At 46.1% G+C, this 8,548-nt stretch overlaps 1 non-coding gene across 1 annotated transcript; it reads right to left on the bottom strand.

Annotated features, from left to right (window-relative positions):
- Positions 1-394: 394 nt before the first annotated feature.
- Positions 395-467, bottom strand: Trnaa-cgc (transfer RNA alanine (anticodon CGC)). The gene has a single exon. It is a non-coding gene; the product is annotated as a tRNA-Ala (tRNA).
- Positions 468-8,548: the final 8,081 nt, after the last annotated feature.

The following is an 8,548-nucleotide window of genomic DNA, read 5'->3' as shown; positions in this document are numbered from 1 at the left end:
AATGTATCGTATCGGATACAATCAGTGTTGAGACATCTTGTATCTGTATCTCAAATACTTCTAGCCTGAGTATCTTGTATCGCATCGCGATACAATTTCAAAGTATCTTTGCCCAGCCCTGTCAGCGACAGATGCACCTGCTCGCTCGCTAATTCGTGCAACTGTTTTGCTATACAAGAAGGTGACACTGAATAGGACTGTTAAATTAGGCGGCATGTGTAATTTATGCGTCCAAAATATCAGCAAAAAAAAAGCACCTCCGTTATATGCCACGGCAAGGTACATAACATTAATGAGCACTAACAGACAATAATGCCAAGGAAAGTATAGGGGACGTTATTAGTAGTAAATGTAATGTAAATGTGAAGAAAGAAAAGTGGACGAAATGATAGCTTGCCACGGGCAGGGACCGAACCTGCGACCTTCGAATAGCGCGTCCGATGCTCTACCAACTGAGCTACCACGGCGGCCATCCCCCCGTCCACTTTATGGGGTATATATGTGTATCTAAACGTAGGAGTGTTGGCGCCGATCGCAGCCGTGGCGGAACGCTCGCCGCCACGGCTGATATGATGAGATAGAAGCTGCGTAACTATACAATAGAGAATTAACTAGACTATTAACTATTATTAACTATACTATCAACAATTAACAATACTATTGGCTAATTGTAACTTCTATACTCTGATACATACAAAATGTAGAAGCAATATGGACTTATTAGAAACCATATTACTTATTTGAATGACATATTGTCAGAGTTGAGAGGCAAGACGAACCTCTAGCAACTGTTGCAACGTTTTCAATTTTGTTTTTCATTTAAACAAGTATTGATGAATATGGGCAAGTCTTATAAAAAAGAAAGACGGTAAACCTGCAGCTTTGCGCGAAAACTAATTATTAAAGCTTTCCAAGACTTCAGGGGTGTAAAGAACATGTTTTTTCTACTTTTGGTATAATATCAGGCACACTTACAAAGTTGTCACGATTTTTTAGCGTTTGGAAAATTAGAGTATAAACATGGTGCAGCGAATTTTCCTTAAAATTTCGCTAGTTTCAAAAATAAATAAATAAATAAATAAATAAATAAATAAATGAATAAATAAAAAATATTGGGGGACGCTTAAGCTTCGCCTTTAAGAGTTGAACGCAATCGCGCGCTTGCCGAGGCGATGGCTCTTGCACGGCGCGGATATCAGCCGGATGTTTCAGAAGCGTTTTTCGCGATTCTAGGTGCATTATTGCGATTAATTCTTGGTTATTTCTGCACTTTATATTATTTTAGACATTGTTAGTTTATTTTGCACTGGTTTTGAGCGTTGTTAGCATTGTTTTAGGCCTGTATTGCGTGACCATGTGACATGAGACAGTGAATGGACGACTAGGTGCTACACACTTAAAAAAGAAACCGAAAGGGAGCCCCATCAAAGCCATGCATGCACTTGACCACACGTCTCGCGTGGCCTAGTGTATAACGCGGTTTTTGACACTTGTGACAGAAGCAGTACCGAGGGCGCGCACGCGCCTTAATAATAATGCAGGAGGTTTTACGTGCCAAGGCCACGCTATGATTATGAGGGATGCCGTAGTGGAGGGCTCCGGAGATTTCGACCATCTGGTATTGCATAACGCGCACTGACATCTCACAGTACACGGGTCTCTACCAATTTGCTTCCATCGAAATGCGACTGCAGCGGCCTGGATCGAGCCCGCTACTTTCGAGTGAGCAGCCGAGCACCGTAACCACTGTAGCACCGAGGCGGACGCGAAAGCGCCTAGACTGTCCTCGCTGTCTCGATAGAAGATAAACTCACGGCTCACGCAGCTGTCGGGCCATAAGGTAGGACAGGAAGCCACCAGCAAGGACTCCACGATGTCGATTGTGCCTAGGCACTGAAAGGAGTTGCGACAACGTCCACTTGTATTTGGAGGAATATTCAACAAAAAGACAACACAGCTAGTACTATTGCCTTCGGGGTTTCGCCTGATGTAAATTTATCGTCGAAATCGGCCGTTAGTTCAACCATAGGTAGCTTAGTTTCTCCTGACATCCCGACTCATCCTGGAGGATGTCGCCAGCGGGTGGCTCACGTTTATTAAATGGTTGGAAGATTTCTAAACAAAGGGGCAAGTTTCTCATACGCGAAACTTAACTGTCGATTTTCTAAAGTTAGCTTCGCCGCTATACTACCACGCAATGCAGTAAGGCGTACAGAATGTGTTCGGGTGAAGCGTATTTATAGTGGGAAGAGTTCTTACTTAAAATATTGTAGCGCTACATTTGACGAGGACAAGACAGAGAAGCACATGACAGGACAGCGCCTGTCATGCACTTCTCTGTCTTGTCCTCGTCAAATGTAGCGCTACAAAATTTTAAGTAAGAATGTATCACCAACTAGCCCCGAAACGTGTTTTGTTAGGCGGAAAGGGCTCACAGTCATGGAGGGCCCGGAGCGTTGCCAGAAATCTTTTTGTGGGTGGGTGGGTGGGTGGGTGGAGGGGAGGCGGTTGAGGGGTCAACCTAACTTTATGTATGTTTGTGTGTACGCTAGTATGTGTGCGTGTGTATATACATACGCAAAATTGAGGGGGGTGTTGAAACCGCCCAAACCCCCCACACCCCTGGCTACGCCAATACAGGACCCTGCGCGAATCATCCCTAGTCCCAAAACGACCACCAATATTTTTAGTGAGTGCACTTAAAAACCATCAGAGCTGTTTTATTTTTATTTTTTATTTTTATTTTTTTTTTTGACGTGCATACCGTGGGGATTTGAGCTCTTGTTTCCGCCACTTTATACGTCCTGCATTTGTACGCCCTGCATGTATAGCTGTCTTACTGCCACCTTATTCACCGTCACGTGGTTTTGACTGGGAAGAAGGTGGCAGTAAAACAGTTAGAGACTAAGCTCTTTATTGGGTGAAATTGTGCCCAGAAAATCAAGTACACTAGAAGTTACAAGCGACCAACGCCGACTACAGAACGATAGCGGCTAGAACAATCGGCGCTTGTCGACTGATCTGATCGTCGGCAATATGCGTGGTCTTTTATAAATCAGTGACCGAACCTCCCAGCGTTATCGCTGGTGCTCGCGTTAACTCCCGAATAAACATGACTATTCGTGCCCTGCGCGAAACCTGAACACAGCAATCTGAAACAATCGCGAAATTTACCGAACATTGCGGCGCGGCACGCACCGAGCAGTGATAACACTTTGTGTGGCTGAAGACCAATTACACATGAAAATTAAGCGCGCGTGACAATAGATTAACGTCATGAAGATTGCAGAACACGTTGCTCAATTATACACGCTCTAATGCGTTGCTTCCAGTGAAAGAACGAGCACTGGTATGTCTAATAAGCGTCACGGCAAGCTTTCAGAGTTGTGATGTGGTTTAGGCGATTCAGCTCCCCTGTTCTGGGACCATGGTTGAGCCCTTTTATTGCTCGGGAACAGAGGTGTATTACGATTATGACACCGTGGCACGAACTCTGCCGATGGATCGCTTCGGTGGCTCCGACAGATGGCGTTGCAAAAAAAAAAAAATTTTTTTTAATGAAGAATTGCATTGGCGACGCCTACAAGAACATCATATGGTGTGCTTCCGTGAAATGGCTTCAGGAAGTCTACAGGCACATATTACAACAACATTAACGAGTGAGTTAATCGCATTCGTTATCGTTAATCGCATTTGTGTTGTAAAATGTGCTAACGAATGCGTTAATCGCAATCGAATGCGTTAATGTGATAGGCAACGTGTGTAACGGCGCAAACCATTTGCGCACGCGGCATAATCGAGTTCATAAAGTCAATTAATGAAGCACGCAATGTGTAAACTTTGAAGTGATGAAGCGCTTGTGGCGATAAAGTAAGAAATGTAATAAAGTAAAACACTCACTACGAACACTCCTGCCGCAACGCGAGTGGATGTCACACTCTGACCTGTTTAGAAGAATGTAAAAAATAAAAACAAAAAAATAGAAGGATAAATGTGTGTGCGGCTAGTTTACCTGTACCCTCCGTAGCAGCTTAGCGACCGAGATGTTGCAATGCTAAGCACGAGGGCGCGGGTTCGATTCCCGGTCAGAGTGACCGATTTAAATCAAGGCGAAAGGAAACATGTGAATATAACATTCTTTTCGGAGAAAATCAAATCTTGCAGAGGTACAAACTGAATATTTTCTGGATGCAGAGGTCGGTACAGTGTTGAGGCTTTCTTAAAACTTCGAAAATGATCTCCCTCTCTGTGGATGCCAGTCGCACTGGTTTGTATACCCAGGAACTGCATGAGATGCAGGCTGACATGGATGCCCAGCGTATTATAGAGCAGTACAGGAAGATTACGGAACTGCCCTACCAAGTAATCTATGAAATAGATTATTTGTTGGGGGTCCAAGTCGAACCTGGACCCCTAACGGAGAACCCTGCGTACGCCAATAGTCTCATCGTTACTTTTCTGAAGATATAGTTAACATAACCGACAACAGGGTGTTTGTTTTAATTGTTGTTAGTTGCGACATGTGCATGTTGAGTCGATTTTGCCAGTTGTTATTATAAAGTGCTGAGGTGTTCGCCAGCCCTCAATGCCCATTAGGTTTACTAACAGACGGTAATCAATAGGCTGATCATTGTGTCTTTATCAAGGTCTCATCATCAGACCAGACCTGTGGAATTATAAATTTGGCTCTTAAATATATCAGACGCACCAGTATAGTAATGATAACCCTTAATTGCTTTAATGTGCATCGCAAATGATTTCAGGAAAACCCGAGATGTACTTTCGAGAACGTTATTGCTGCTTCAACGTGCTCTCTGCGTATGATGCGATACCTACTAGCCGCGATATAGGCAGATACGTAGAGAATAAGAAGCATGCGTCTATTCAGGGATGCTCGCGCTAATAACAAACGGGTCGTTTCACTCAAGTAAAACGCGCAGTTGCCCCGTAAATGAAAGACGTGATTCAATAAGCGTGCTTACCGGACATCTTCTTGTTCTTCCTCCCAAACATGGCCACTGCCCACTACGGGTATTGGCGAAGAAGCGCACGGTGAAGCAGGTAAACATACCAATGAGTAAAAAATAAAAATAAATCACAGTGTGTTGTTCTTAGATTCTTTTTTTTTCTGCTAGAAGGAATACTGAAATTCTCGCTGTAATAACGTGTGCCTCATTTAGTCACCTTGTTTAAGCCGACGTTGTCTATTCCATGGCTGCGCACACTTCAAGGACTGTGAGGACTTCAGCCAACTTCTCCAATGGAAGGTTTTTAGCGCGAGGACGGACGAAGACGAAGAAAGGGGAGCGCGCCACGAGCGCTCGTGGCGTGGTCCCTCTCTTGGTCTTACCCGCCGTGCATGGTAGCTTAACAGGAAAGGTGTCGCGCTGCAAAACACAAGGACTCCGGGTTTGGTTCCCGGCCACGGCAGCTGCATTTCTATGACGGAAGAACACGGTTTGTCGCTGGAGCTAACGTTGTGACAAGCGGTCTTGCCTTCAAGGCAGCCCCTTTATCTACATCGCGAAACGGACAAACGGCGGACATATCTCTGCTGTAAAATCCTAGAACGACAAGTGTCGCTGGAGCTAACGCTTTGAAAAGTGGTCTTGTCTTCTTCAAGGCAGCAGCAAGGTTGCTGCCTTGAAGAAGACAAGACCACTTTTCAAAGCGTTAGCTCCAGCGACACTTGTCGTTCTAGGATTTTACAGCAGAGATATGTCCGCCGTTTGTCCGTTTCGCGATGTAGATAAAGGGGCTGATATACTCCAGCGTAACGTCGACGCGCGCGCACACGCGTCACGGCGACGTTACGTCAGCAAAAAAAAAAAAATTATAGCATGTCCACGGGTGAATGATGAAGAGCTTGGGCGAAGTTCCTGAAGCAATCATGGTTACATCGTGAAATGTTCAGTCGTTTCGCCCCGCAGTAATCGAAGCGATACGCCGTTTTGATTACTGCACGCCATCTAGCGTGCAGGGTGCCGCTGCTTTTTTTTCTTTTTTTTGCACACATATTGCACACATCTCTATGGGACAGCGCCATCTAGTATATCGTCCCCCAACTGCAGTTTGCATGCTGATGATGATGATGATGATGATGATGAGTTGTGGCCGTGCCCTTTAGATCAACGTTTATAGAACCAGGTAAGTTGCAAAACTCCCCGCGTCAGCCAACCCGTCGCGCGGCGCCGAGGTAGCTTCCGGTTTGGTGGCGCTGGCGGCGCAACAAGCTTCCGCTAGCAGACGAAAACACGTAGTCTGCGTGGCAAGACGCCGCGGCAGCCGTTCAGAAAGGGCTCCGTTGTTTACTCACCAACTGTAATTATCGAGATTTTCCGTTGCGTTGCCGCTGCAACGTAAAACGGAGTAATATTTAGCAGCGGAAAGGTAAAGTCAGTTAAGCTATGGCTTTCTAGACTGCCCACGATAACTGATGCTTGATAGCGTAACATATGAATCGGTCTATTACCCTATAAGGAATTAACTATATGCCGCATTCCCGTAGCGTAAATTATTTAGCTATAGTGGATGCTTCGGCGTGTTGGTACTTCTTTCTTTTCGTTTTGGACTGTGCAAGTATTGCGCGGTGTTGAAGAATAAATCTTTGTTGCAAGTCAGCGCGGTTGTTTGTGTAATCCATTTTTCTGGTGCTCCGTCTTTTTTTTTTGCGCTGTTTTCTTTCCGATAATTCTTCACTCTAACTTTTTTGAAGTGAGGAGTTTTCACTATGTATCGCGGCTGTCGTTACTTGCAGTTATTGAGTGGTAAAATCGCCGTGTGTGTACTGCACGCCACAATTTCAGTCCTTCTACATAAAGAAAAATTGTATTTATTTTACGCACGCAATGCAGAGAAACAATTTTTCAGATATTGCATGTATGGTGTGATGCACACGAACAGCACAACTTATTTACAGTCTCGATCAGGCATTAAACCTTATCAAAACAGCTCTAATTAATTGTAAAAAATTATTTACCGCACAATTTTTAGGATCACTCAAATCAAGGCAATTTCGAGAATATCTTTGGGGGCGCATCCTTCGACGAGGCTCTTTTCCGCTGGCGATTGCAGCCTTAATCCTTACCATTGACCATGTGAGCGAAAGTCTTCAGGATATCTTCCTCATGAAAGTGCATATCACATACACGTGATATGTCGGAGACTTTCTTGTCCTCACGATCGAGAAATGGCGCGATTACACTCCGCTCGCTGGTCAGGGTCACGCGGGGCACAAACAGGTTACGAACTTTCTCGAATTTCGTGGGACTGTCGCGACTTTTCATACAGCGTCCCGAGCCGTCCCTGTCGGGACAGCTATATGTCCAGGATTTATTCCGGACCGTCCAGTTAGAGATTTTTGTGATCCAACGTACACCCGACACCGCGCGTCACGCTCCAGAACACGAAGATCTCACGAATACCACGCACGAAGTATATGTTGCGGTGGTACAGCGGTGGCTGCGAAGGGCTTTGGTTACTTTGACTATACTTCTGTGCGCAGCGCGACAACTTTTACGGGTACATTCTCCAGCAGGAGGAAGTGTTGCGAGCAGCACGTAGCCAGCTGAAGAGGCCGAAACAATGAAGAAACAATCCCCCCCACTCCCTTCCCGACTCCCTTCATTGAAGAACCCTACGCCCAAAACGAATGTCGTGGTGTCTCGGATTTCCTGTAACCTAGCAAAACGTTTTCTTGGGCTAGTTGGTTCATGACTTCTGTGGGAAAATTGTTGCGCAGTACAACACAAGGACCGACAAAGAATACGTCCCGTTTTTGTCGGTCCTTGTGTTGTTTTGCGCTACAATTTTCCCACAGAATTCCTGTAACCGCTCGTACAGCCGGGAACACATGTCGGCATGGTGAAGACACGCAGCACATCCGAAGCACAATAGAAAGCGCAAAACTGCCTCCACGGATACTGACGCGCCGCAACGCCGGCTGAAGAGAGTGGAGCGAGTGAATCCTGATGCGACAGCAGCGCCACATCTGTCGCTGATGGCGGCGGCGCCGCGCAACATCGCTTAGTTTTGCAACTGACCTGGTTCTATAAACGTTGCTTTAGATCGGGTGGACGCATGATCGCGTCCTAGCCGGAGAAGAAAAAGAGAAAAAAAGGAAAAAAGAAGAAAAGGCAGGAAAGCTAAAACAGAACGGGGCGGAGATTGCAGTCATCGTCTCACTAATGTCCACCACATTCGCAGACGGGCCTTCGCAACCGATACTGCATTGTAGCGTCGGTCCTCAGATGACTCAAATCCCAGTGCCAGTAGGAGCGTGGTGCCCTCTGTTGGTCGTGGCGTCAGTTGCGTACACTTGAGAATTATGTGTTCTGTCGTCTCCTCCTCGCTCCCGCAGACCCTGCAAAGTGCCATCTGTACGTCTGGATAGGTGTCAAAGTGTCGCCGGTAGGACAGTGTGCGAAGCGCTCCCGCCCGAGCCTCAAAGAGCAGCGTACGGCCGACGGCATCTCTATGGGACAGCGCCATCTAGTGAATGATACGGGAGACGCGACGGCGGGGACACGCCGCTGGAGCGACGACCGAC

Source organism: Rhipicephalus sanguineus, chromosome 2, assembly GCF_013339695.2.
Source record: "Rhipicephalus sanguineus isolate Rsan-2018 chromosome 2, BIME_Rsan_1.4, whole genome shotgun sequence".
NCBI lineage: Eukaryota > Metazoa > Arthropoda > Arachnida > Ixodida > Ixodidae > Rhipicephalus > Rhipicephalus sanguineus.
Note: the sequence above shows the minus strand (reverse complement) of the source record. Positions and strands in the feature narration are given on the sequence as shown.